The 13082-nt window shown below is 41.6% G+C and overlaps 1 protein-coding gene across 1 annotated transcript in view; it reads right to left on the bottom strand.

Moving 5' to 3' along the window:
• The window catches only part of LOC108796089 (protein deglycase DJ-1), a 28146-nt gene extending 15639 nt beyond the window's left edge, over positions 1 to 12507 (bottom strand). Inside the window, exon 1 of the mRNA XM_018567480.1 lies at positions 12477 to 12507. The gene's annotated coding sequence lies outside the window, so the exon portion shown is untranslated. The remainder of the gene's footprint in view (positions 1 to 12476) is intronic.
• Positions 12508 to 13082: the final 575 nt, after the last annotated feature.

Raw genomic sequence — 13082 nt, 5'->3', positions numbered from 1 at the left:
ACTTATATATCATATCATGATAAACAAGTCTTCAAGTTATGTCTTAAAGCTGAACTCTGGGATAAGCAAATATTGTCTAAATATAAGAGGCATGTGCCTTCTTACTTGATTCTTGGGGTGCTTTGTTTATTTCAGATCTGTGTCACAATCCAGCATGAAATATTGCCTCTATGCATGAACTTACTGTAATAAAGACTATTCACTGCTGCTGCCCAAAGTTCAACTTTTAGCAAAACAGCTATAAACTCTGAATCATATTAATCTATGGATCTGAGAGAAGATTTTTTTTCATATAGTCCATACCATACCTCCAATCCTTCTAAGATGGGCAAGAAGGACACCTTTTAGCACAAATATCTATGTAATAGATACATCACTATCAAGCAGACCATGACAAATTAAATCAGGGCCAGATCACTGCTTTGGCCTCATAAGGCCATCTTAACTCATCACATAATCGATGATGTCAATTGCTGGGGTGTGGCTTATGTATCTCCCTCAGGGCCCATTCACACACCAGATCCATTGCGTTGTGATCCGTTGAATTGCAATACATATTTCAAGGGCACTATAAAATACTGTAAATGGGTGTGAATGGGGCTTGTTCACACCATAGAACACGCATTGCTTTTTCTTTCAGCGCAACTTAGCAGTGACCTCTCTGCAGAGGTCATAGAAGCTTCCTGCTGTGTCAGACCTTGAGCTCTCCAGTCAGTAAAACTCATGCTTACTGAGCCAGAAAACATGCAGATCAGGAAAGAAAAAGTATAATCAGATAAACCCCTTTTTGGGGGTCATCAATACAAACAAAGTACAAACAAAGTACAACAGCCAAGAGGGTCAGACTGACAGCTAGGCAACTAGCATTTGAAAAAAATATAAGTGGTAGCCACCATGATTCTCTCAGAAATAGACTACCTGAAGCCCCTTATACAACAGCTGTCACACAATAAACTCTTTCTTTCTTCCCATGATATGGTACTTATATGCAACGTTCGCTGTCACTTCATAAAAATTGTACACATATCAGTATATATTCTTTAATTAGAGCTTGTTCACACCCTGTATGGACCAGAACCGGACCATAACAGTTTTTGTCGGCACCTGAATTGCATCCCAATGTATTCCCATGGTATTTCTGGGCTCTTTCCACACCAGTGCAGTCCGTTCCGATGCAGGAAAAAAATGCTGCATGCATTATGTATATAGTACCATGTAAATGCTATCAGAAGAGATCTTGTGGAACTCTAGAGAAGAGAAGGGCAACTAAACTGATAAAGAGTAATGGAGGAGCTCATCTATAAGGAAAGATTAGCTGAACTGAATGTGTTCTCTCTGGAGAAGAGGCGATTAAGGGGGGACATGATCACCATTTAAAAATACATAAATGGTCCATATAGTGAACTTGAATGCAGTTATTCACTTTAAAGAGGAACTCCAGAAAAAAATTTAAATGATCGTTTGTGTCTAGGTGCTAAAATTACAAAGCTATACTAACATGAAGTTCTGAGCCACCCAACTGTCACGATGCACCCTCCCGCCTGTCTCCCCCTCCCTGCAGCATTGGAATCTTCTTCAGCATCCTCACATCTATACACTGTGTACAGACATGATCATTTATGGGACCTTAAACTGATGCAGAGGAGGGCGAGATGTTGGAAGGACCAGTCTAAGAAGAAGCTGGCTGGGAGCTTCGGGTGAGTATAACTTTTTTTAACCTAGACACAAATGAGCACTTAACTCTTGCAGTGCCCAGGTGCCCCCATTGCAAGGGTTAATACAAATTTCGTTAAGGTCATTACAAGGGACAAGGGAGCACTGTTTGCATCTTGAGGAAAAGAAGTTTAACATTTGCATATGGAAAGGCTTCTGCCAAGTAAAAGCTGTAAAAATGTGGAATAGACTTCCTCCAGATCTAGTTCTAGAGCTATCTTGGTTATTTTGTTTAAAACAAATCTGAATGCATTCCTAAATGCTCAGAATATGAATAGATATTAACATTGTATAAGAAAAAAAGTAAAGTAAAAATAAGTTAAAAAAACACCATTTCCTTATGGGATCAGGAAGGATTTTTTTTCCACCTGTTGCAGCAAATTAAACCATGCTTTATAGCGGTTTGTGCCTTCTTCTGGATCAACTGTGGGTAACTATGGGCATAGAGTTCTGTTTATGGAGGTTTTTCTAACCTTTTTTTTCCTCTATAGGTTGAAATCAACTTTTATCCTTTATCAACGTGAGTAACGATGTATGTGTAGCGCTCACCCCCAAAGGAGCCGCTGAATATGAACTAGGGCTTTCCTACCTGTTTCTGCCAGCCTCCGGCCCCTTCCTCAGCTCCAGCAACACCGACACTCCAGAACAGAACTGGCTCGAGTCGTAGGGTCTTTTTAACATTTATTGCACAGGATCAACTAGGAGAGAGGGGTTGGGGTTGCAGGATACCTGAGTAACAATTTGCAGACTCTGTCTTCTCTCTTAGCAACGGCTTGTATCAGTAGCACAATGGTCCTGTAACAGCGACCATCAATATGAAGTAGCACAGAGAACAGCCAGGATAGTCCAGGACCTTGAGAGAGAACTGTCTCTGGACTTCTAATGCAACAACTGGCTTCTCTTCAGTAAAGTACCTGAGAATAGGGTGAGGGATCTCTTACAGGGTTTCAGACGGTAGCTCTCACCAGCTCCTCTGCGACACTCCTCGATAAGCAGATTCCACCTCCAGCCCAGCTTCCATCAGATTTCCTTTCAGTAGCATCTGAAGTCCCTGGGCTCCCAGCATCTGCCACATGCTGAGGCCCAGGCCAGGCATCTATATCACACAGACCTCCTCCCATGGAGGGCCCCAGGGGGGGGGGGGGGGAGTTCTGGAAAGTGTCCCCAAACCTTTTATCACCTGCCTTCAGCCATACCTCAGGTGCACAGTCACAGTCTGAGGATGGATCCCAGAAACAGGGGGAAGCAATCCATCCAGCAAACTCAGGGAAACCTGTAGAATGCAGAACTCAAAACAAAACATCATCAAGACTGATTATAGTCTAGATATACACTACATTTTGTAGCGGCATAGCCGAGGGCGCTACATATGAAATTTAACTGTGCAATTCTTCTGTCAGTATGGGTCACTACTACCCAGTCTGACATGTCGGTATTCCTGAGTTGTTCTGCAAACAATTTGCAACAGGGCATTTTAGGTCAGAAGTTTTACATTAGGAGTCTTTTACAATTCATGACATCTCTGCGTTTCTTCTGGCTTGAGCTGTTTTCTGTCAATTGTGCATTACACTGAGCGGGGTATTCACAAAGGTGCCGAAGGCAGCCGAGTGACTAACCAAGCCGAATTAAGCAGAGCCGAACGACATTCGGCTATTCACTTCACCCCTGTACGTACATCGGCTAAAATCAGCCATACATCGGCTACATTCGGCTGCCTTCGAGTCAGCCGAACATGCTCTGCATGTACGGCTAAGCCGAAGTGCAGAAGGAGTTCGACTCAGCCGATCCAACATCTGGATCAGCTGAGCCGAAGCTCCGGCAGGTCACTCGCTGCCGTTCCCCCCTATTCTCACAGGGGCCGAACGGCAGTGAGTGAAACGCCAAATGCGGAATGCCTCTGAGGTAGCAAGCAGAATAGGAAAAAAATGTAAACAAATGGGGGAAAAAAAGTTTTAGAATTAATTATATAAATGTTAAAAAATAATAATTAAAAAGTTAAGAAAATAATTATAAAAATTTTAAAGAAAAGAAAAAAAAAACTGCGCGGGGTCCCCCTCCCGACCCATGCCAGACTCTTTAGGTCTGGTAGGAAAGTAAGGAGGGACCCTATTTAAAAAAAAAAAGCGTGGGGTTCCCCCTAAAAGTCATTACAGGCCCTTTAGGTCTGGTAGGAATTTTAAGGAGTAACCCCACCCCCAATAATGGGGAAAAAAAGACATGGGGTCCCCCCTAAAATTCCATACCAGGCCCTTGATCCAAGCACAAGCAGGGCAGGAAATAAGGGGGGCCTCCCTGCCATACCAGGCCACATGCCCTCGGCACTGGAAGGTTGCTTTTCCAGGATTGCCCTGGAAAAGCCCCTTGTCCCCGTGCCAATGGGGACAAGGGCCTCTTCCCCACATGCGCCCCCTCCCTTGTGAATGAGTAAGGGGTACTTATACCCCTACCCATTTACTCAAGGGTTAAATTAAATCTTTTAACAAAAAAGTCCAGACTTTAGAAAAAATCCTTTAATAAAAAAAAACAAAAGACAAGTTTTTGACAAGTCTTTTATTTAAAAAAACACCCCAAAAATGGATCCACCAACATAATCCTAGGGTCAGTTACGATGCCCAGCATTGCCCATGACGACTTGACAAAAAAATAAATAAAAAATTAACATTTAAAATCATTTTTTTTAAAACCCGACGCTCACCGACTTGTCCGCATGTGACAAACTCCTGCCGCAGAATAGCATTCTGACAGTCGGCAAAATATAAACAATTGGGCCGACCTTTCTCCCCGCTTCAGGTGTCACTATGGCTCAGCTGAGCCAAAGCATATGCCTTCAGCTCGGCTGAGACGCTCGGCTTCCTTCGGCTGCTGTACGGGCTATTGTGAATAGCCCGTACAGCAGCCATTCGGTTCTACTGAACAGAAGGGCTCAGGCGGCTGAAGCTACGGCTGGATCCTTGGGCTCTTTTGTGAATAGCCCTCTGAATTTTTTTTGTCCAGTGTGTCACTTTACCTGTCTGCTTAGCACAGACATGAGATATAAATCTGACTGATCAGTTACCAACACAATTTGGGGGAAATGAGGATGGCACAGTGTTCAGTACAATCCCCCCATTATCCACATCCTCACAGTTTGGAGTTTGTTAGCCCTGAATATTGTCACTATGCCTATGTAGTTTGTCTCCTTGCCCTACAGAAGCTGCAATGCATTGTTACTATGGCTATTTTGGGGCCCTCCCTATTATAGTGGGTGGACTGGCTTATAAAAAAGCCCCCTTATTGGCCATTCTAACCCTGCTTGAAATGGTTTAATGCAAAGCATTCTGGTAAAAATAAAATAAACTGTTCTGAATTCAGACAAACATTTGCCAGGACCACACATTGTAAACCAATAGGATTCCTTGTGAATCCAAGGTCACAGCAAATTCAATCCTCATACTTCTTATAGGTTTTACGGTGAAGCCTTGTTGAGTAAAATGTCCTTTTTACCTTTTGATAAAAGTTATTCTGGTGCTGATCATCTTACCTTTATAGTGTGAGACTTGGCAACTAATGAAAAGCCTCAGAAGTTTCACCTCTTGGAAAAGTGTAAAACTGTGAGTGTCGAAAAACGTTGGGAATAACAAAGAGGACATATGTCAGACCTCTCATCAGAAAGGATTGAAAAGCTGCGAGCAGACATGAAATCTCACACTACCGCCACTTGGTCACATCTTTCAGGACTCTGACGAAAGTGGTCTGTATATAACCTGTCATCAGTACAATTTGTTTTGGAAAAATATATTCCGGACTGGCCTAACTAGTTTTCAGTCTATAAGTGTTCAGTTTGCTTCAGTACATCTGCAAGAATAAAGTTAGGCTGATATGAAGGGCCTGTCCAAAACTGGTATGACTGTTTTTTATAGAAGCTGAAGACCTAAACCACTTAAAATGTTATATTTTTGGGGGGGAGCCTAAGGAAAAGATATCTGCGCTTGAATTCCTACATCTCCATACCCACTGTGACCATTATGAGGGGTTGCTGTTGTTTATTGAAAAGTCTCACAAACAAACTATATACAATAATGCCATAAAACAATAAAAAGGTGAATAAATTATATTTACAAATAAATCAATAAATCTCAAACAATTAATCCCCACAAAACTACTTCCTCATGTATCACTTGCCCCTCCCTTTTAGATTGTTAGCCGTCAGGGGCAGGGCCCTCCTTACCATTTTGTCTTGAATTGTATTGTGATTGTAATTATATTGAAAAACACAATGCACACTGTTGGCGCTATATAAAGCCTGAATAATAATAATAATATTATAATAAATCAATATAATTATACAAAACAAAACAGAAAAATCATAATACTTTCTTCAAACCGGAGAAAAGCAATGTAAAGAATCCTATGGAAGAGCCAGGCTAAGAAACATTACCCATCACCATGCATGTAGCCTTTTGTCAAAAATGTATTTCAATATCTACGAGTGAAAGGGTTTCCCTGCTGATTTTTTTTACATTTATTTTCTATGAAGAATGTAACAGAGAGTGGAACACAAAAAGGTGGACAGAAACACTCACATGTCCCACGTGAGCACAAGTTGGGAATTATGATACGGAGACCTTGCTGTTGGAATGTCCAGGACGTATATGAAGCCAGGGACTCGTCTCGTTAGGCCCCACCTATGACTTTGTGAGAAATGGCATTTAACAATGGCTACGCACTTAAATATTGGGAACCACCGGAAAGGCCAACTCAGTCTAATGCTGCCATGTTTTTGTGTTTTCTGCAAAGATGGCTCTTCCTGTAATTTCCATTTACTAAGATTATACAATTTCATTATCTATTAGTGAAATCTGCAGATTTTTGTGCCTGCTTAAAACATTTCTAGGGTGCTCATCTACATCTTACAAACTCACCTACAATTCTTGCACATGCCAGTTTTAACAGTGAACACTTCCAAACTTATAAGCAACTCTGTGGGCATTTACTGATCCTAAGCAAACCTCCCAAAATAGAACATTTTACTAAATTCCTAGGCATCCCATTGCAGCTTGCGTTCAGGTGCTTGAGACCTGCATTTCACCTCCTTCTCATTTGGATTCAACCTCCTTCTGATTGCCATTTGATCTTTCTATAAACTGAATCAAGCTGCTTTTGTCATGGAGATAAAAGAGCTCTAATTGAAAGAAAAGGCAGTGTACACATTGCTTATATTATTATTATTAGTAGTAGTAGTAGTAGTATTTATATAGTGCTGACAATTTATGCAGTGCTTTACATTTGGCACATACACATCAGTTCCTACCCTCAAGGGGCTTACAATCTAAGCTCCCTATTTCACCTCTGGATCAACAGTAGGTAATTGGGGGCATAGTGTTCTGTTTAGGCTTTTCTTCTTTTTTTTTTTTTTTCATATCTCTATAGGTTGAACCCGATGGACTTGTGTCTTTTTTCAATCTGACTAACTATGTAACATACATACAGGACTGATTTAGACAGGAGGCAATTAACCTATTAGCATATCTTTGGATTGTAGGAGGAAACCATAGTACCAGGAGGAAATTCACGCAAGCACAGGGAGAACATGGGAGGAGATATGCAAATATCAAAACGCTATGGATGGGGGAGTGCGGCATTCCTAGGCAAACTGCATTTGCATGCTCCCCAACTCCTTGCAGATAGTGTTCTGATGGTATACGAACCGAGGACCTTGGTGCTGCAAGGCAGAAGTGCTAATCACTGTAGGACATTACCTGCAGTAGAAGTTGGTCCTTCCCTCTCCAACAAGTCCATAATGAAAAGTATCACTTGCTCACAGCTGGGTTCAATTATTTATCTGTATTATTTATCTGTTGTACATTGCGTATCCATCAGTAGGGCAGGAATACAAAACCAGATAGGAATGTTTCAACACTGAATATAAGAATAACTGTATGATTAGCTGATTGCCAAGAGACAGGTTTAGCTGTTTTCCTGACAAAAACAGATTAGTACTTTCAAGAGAGTTAGTCTGAAACAAACTATTGTGCTCACTCTATAGAAACCAGTAACGCGCCGTGCCTTCTGTGCCTTTCTTTCCCTTCTTGCTATCAATTCAATACTTTCTGATATTCAACTTCAGTTACTACGCCTTCCCCAGAAGATCAAGCTTCGCCACAAGCCTACCTTTGTATGCTGGGATGTCAACGTAGTCAGTTTTACACTACACTTTCACACATGTCGGACCATTGTCCGAGCACATATCTTATAATATGTACAAGCGAGCTTCAATACCAAGCATGTTACGCAAGTATGTACTTTGTAACCCATTCTGTACTTTGTAACCCATCCCATGCTCAATGAAAAAAAAAAAAATAATTGTGACAAATTAAATATATCAAAACCCCCTCCACCCCTTCCTCAGGACAATGATATGATATTCTGCCCTCTTTATCTTCAGAAAAGGGTCCTGGGAATCTCCAATATGTTGCTATGATTTTTTCTTGTAAAGGCAACTTTAAATAAAGTGTTGTAAATTCAAGAACTGCAAAATAAATAAATAAATAAATAAAATGGAGCCCAAACATTATTGTTCCCTTTTTTTAAGCCAGTGCTTCCCAAAATGTACATTAATTCAATGCCAGCATTCCCTGTAACAACTGACCACACAGAAAAACCCATAGCACTTCCTCAGTCAGAGATGTTCCTCTGCTTTCTCTTGTTTACAACTCTGTCCTGCCCCTGGTTGGGTGATCTCTCCATTACATGCCCATCATACATTTTATTAGTGTGATTTTTACATCTGTCTGGACCAGCCTCACCCCCAGCATGTCCCGCCCCGCCCTCGCCCCATGAAGCCTCGCCCCCAGCATGCCAAAGCCGTGCCCGCACGCAGTCTTCAAGCTAGTGTGAAGGAGGGAGGGAGGAGGAGACAGGGAGGAGCCTCCCAGTGCCTCACTTGCTCGTCACTGCTGAGGCATCGAGATAGATGGCCTCAGTGGGGTTTTTTCTTTTTGTTATAAATAAGACCTAAGTGTTGAGATTCTTTATTTTGTGATTGCTTTATGGTGTATAGCTTCCCAAATCTGCTTTCATATTCCACTAACAGCACACATTTTGCAGATAAACCCGTCAATGCACAAGTTCATTAGATCAATTAGCACCACAAATGAAATGTTGGTGGGATTTGAGGACTATGTAGACCACAGGTCCACTGTAGGAAAAACTTGGAAGTTAGTGCATTCATTTATGCAGATCTTTACGGAAGACCCAGAAGAAGGTCAGTTATAGAAAGAAACAGGAACAGAGGGATGTGGGTCCAAAAGAGAGACAAGTTTAGAGCTCTGGCACTAAAACCAAGACCGATTTGTATGAAAGTCCTCAAAGTAAACCTTCACAGTAAGCTCTCTATTTAAGACCTTGTGGCTGGGCATACTTTACAGGATATTCAATTTAACAGGGCAGTAAAATCTGGTTAAACATATTAGGCAAGTATGCAGAACAATAAATTTGGGCCTGTCATGTAGCATGTGAACACAGAGTGGTGCACTATGGGAAGTGATACTCCTCATACTTTCTTGCATGACTCTCCAGCCATCTAATAATATATCTTGTCTTAGCTTCATGCTGTTAAACAGACGGATCAAACTTCACCAATGGCATCCTCTGCTATTTACTGATGCTAAAAGGAAATGTCTGAGCCAATACATTTATTGGCTTTCCTTTCGAGTCTGGATCTCATGCAGGGTGTGGCTGTAGGAACCAATAGATACTCTTGATCCCGGACGTTCCACACCAGGGCTGTAATGACAGCTTTATGTTGATCATTCCAGGTATGAAAATGCATCAGTCACAGTTCTATATATAAAAAAAAAAGACTGTTTTTCCACTTATCATCGGTATCATGTACAGTAGATATGCACCCTTTCCAAACTTCAAATACCACCATGATGTAAAGGTCTATTTATGAACACTCATTCTGTGGACTTATCAATACACATACATGTAGTTATCCTCTAATGGGATTAATACAATTAACAAAACTGCAGAAGTGATGCACTTTACTAACCCATGCATTTAAGCCAAAAGGATAGAAAACATAACCTGTATTCCAAATTCAAACTAAGGGGGTTATTCACTCAGCTGCCAAAAGGCAGCTGAATGAATAACTGAGTGGAACCGAAGTGAGCCGAGCCGAACCTAAGTGAGCCAAAGTCTGTTGGGATATTCACTGCAGACGCGAACGACTATTTTTAGCCGTATATCGGCTGCATTTGGCTCACTTCGCATACCTTCTGCTCAGATGGGCTCGTTCGGCCGAACCAAAGAGAAGAGCCCGTTTGCCTCAGCCAATGCAACTTCTCCATCGGCTGCAATGAACGTTTGACACTTCATTTCCTGCTGAATAGCCGAATGGTGAAATCTTTATTCGGTTCAGTAAGTCTGTACACTACTTCAGAGGCAGTGAAGCAGAATTAAACATGTTGTTGTAAACACTGAAAAACAACCCCAGCATGTAGTCACCTACCAAAGTCATCCCAGACCCTTTAGGTCTGTTGGGAATGTTAGGGGGGACTCCCAATGGCGAAAAAAACCAGTTCCCCTCAAAAGTAATTTTAGACCCTTTTGGTTGGTAGGAATTTTAAGGGGGGCCCCAACACCAAAAAAACTCAAAAGAGTGGGGTCCCCTCTAAAATCCCATACCAGACCCTTAATTCGAGCAGCAAACTGGCAGAGCAGGAAAGGGGTGATGAGCGTGCGCCCCCCCTGCAACATACCAGGCAACATGCCCTTGACATGGGGAGTGTGCTTTGCCAGGGGAGGGCACCCAGATGCCTCTCTTTTCCCCTTGTGAATGAGCAAGGGGTAGTTGTTAGCCCTACTCATTCCCCAAATTTTAAACCAAATAGTAAATAAACACAAAACACCATGAAAAAGGCCCCTATTTGAACAAAAAACACAAGACAGTTTTTGACAATTCCTTTATTTAGAAGAGAAAAAAAAAGTGTCCATCGATGTAATCCATCGTCAATCACGTCATCCAGCAATGTCTGTTGGATCTTCAACAAACTTTGAGGTGGATGTAGTCACTTGCTCTCCAATAGACTTTGAGGTGGGTGTAGTCACTGGCTCTCCAGCAGAATTTGAGGTGAGTGTCGTCACTGGCTCTCCAGCAGAGTTTGAAGTGGGTGTAGTCACTGGCTCTCCAATAGAGTTTGAGATGGGTGTAGTCATTGGCTCTTCAATAGAGTTAGAGGTGGGTGTAGTCACTGGCTCTTCAATAGAGTTTGAGGTGGGTGTAGTCACTGGCTCTCCAATAGAGTTTGAGGTGGGTGTAGTCGCTGGCTCTCCAATAGAGTTTAAGCTGGGTGTAGTCACTGGCTCCCCAATAGAGTTTGAGGTGGGTGTAGTCACTGGCTCTCCATTAGAGTTTAAGCTGGGTGTAGTCACTGGCTCCCCAATAGAGTTTGAGGTGGGTGTATTTACTAGCTCTCAAACAGAGTACACTCAGTTCAGGAAGTTAAAACATACGTATGTCCTTCCTAAAAGGAGCAGTGGAAGGCCACAGACATATTGGTAAACAAGACAGTAACAAGACACAGCTGATAGAGGAAATTTAAGGGCACTCTCGCTGGCAGCTGTGTAAAACTGTCTCTCTGCTACCCTCCTTCGGGCTAGGACTAAGGACTGGTCTGGAGGTTTACAGAGAGATCAAAAGATGAATTGTCCCCAATCGCTCCTTCACCATTTTTCAACCACATATTGATGCCCAGCCATTTTAATGACCCCTTGGATAGTCCCATCCACCCCGTGGGTCAATATTAACTACTTTGGGGAACCCTGCCCAATTCCCTGTGCCTAAAAAATACACACCTTAGTATGACATTTCACAGAGTAACCAAAGCTTTGTGGCAAGGCATTTTTATACATCTTATGCCTCAAACCAAAATTAGCCAGCAGTCACAGATATTGGGGAGATGAAACCTCATAGGTTAGTAGAAATACATTTCTACAGCTGTGCAGCAGAGAATTGTATTGGATTTTAAACTTCTGTACTAAGGCGACTATGAATTATAATATGAATGGGTTATGTAATGATTTTAAGGATTGTTTTCTTTGTCTCTGTCTTTTCTGCACAGACTTACACGGCATACAAATGTTTACTATGTAATATTGTGACAAGTTTTTTTTTAAAACTATAATTAGAATATTGCTGTAATAATATATCATTTTGATTTATTATCCATCACAAAGGGAAAAATGCACATGGATGGTTGTTTACGTGTCTATCAGCTGTGTCTATGTGTTTAGAAGAAAGACACATTTTAACTCTTCTGTAAAACTGATTAAGCACATTCTATGATTAAGTGCATCTGCATGAATTCCATTCAATTCTGTTGGCTCCTTTTTCACATGAAAATATCAGAAAATAATTAAAGATCAGTTTTGTGTGTGCAAATTGCTGCTAAATGATGCATCTGACAAGGACAAAATGATCATTTGTTGAGTGGTGATCAATTGAGTGATACATCTATGTATTGAAAAATTGCAGTTGGCTGTTTTCATATTATCCACTGTTAAAACTGTTTACAATTGTTTTAGACATTTTTGGCTAAAAAAGACTTTCAATGAATAAATAATGTAGCAAATTCTTAAAAATTTCAAAAAGCACAACAGCAGTTATACTCTCTCCCTTCCTGGTCTCATGCAGCAAAATGGATTGGGACACCCCGGGTTATTGATGCTGAATTTTGTCAAAAATGTAACAGCTATGACCTCATCTTCATCTGTAGCCAGTCCTGCTGGCTGCTGATATAGATCAATGACACATTGATGCCTCAGGAAGTGCACAGGTGCAGTATGTGATTGACAGCCTGGTTCACCCTCTCTATGCTATCACTAACCAAGATGGCAGGGCCCATTGGGTAATAGCCATGTCTCTGGGGACAGACTTCAGAAGAGTTTTTGTTCACTGATTATGCAATGGTTAGTTGTTTATAAGCTGCATAATCCACATTTGGCGGTGGTGTCTGTAAACTGTGGCTAAAGAAAGGGTTGCTTTAAGAACAGCTACAGTCATGGTAAAGGTACTGATAAGGGACCCCATCAAATCACAGCTCATGATCAGTGTCATTGGATATCATCTGACAAAGCTGTCTTAGCCTAAAGGTCAGGCTCACCCTGCCCCTTACAGGCCATGGGCAAAAAGAGACCGTTACAGTTTTGATGGAGAACTTTGTAGCTGGTGTTACGTAAAAATTGCATCAATTAAATAATTGTCAGTCCAGTCACAGATACCAAAATCATATGCAGCATCTGTTCCTCCCAAGTGGGGAAATGCACCCAATTTGTACGTTATCCAGCAGGCAGGTGCCTGTATGTATGAGGCCTTAAAGTTGAACTGC

The sequence above is a fragment of the Nanorana parkeri genome, unplaced genomic scaffold (assembly GCF_000935625.1).
Source record: "Nanorana parkeri isolate BGI_ZX_2015 unplaced genomic scaffold, ASM93562v1 scaffold1054, whole genome shotgun sequence".
Taxonomy (NCBI): Eukaryota; Metazoa; Chordata; class Amphibia; order Anura; family Dicroglossidae; genus Nanorana; species Nanorana parkeri.
Note: the sequence above shows the minus strand (reverse complement) of the source record. Positions and strands in the feature narration are given on the sequence as shown.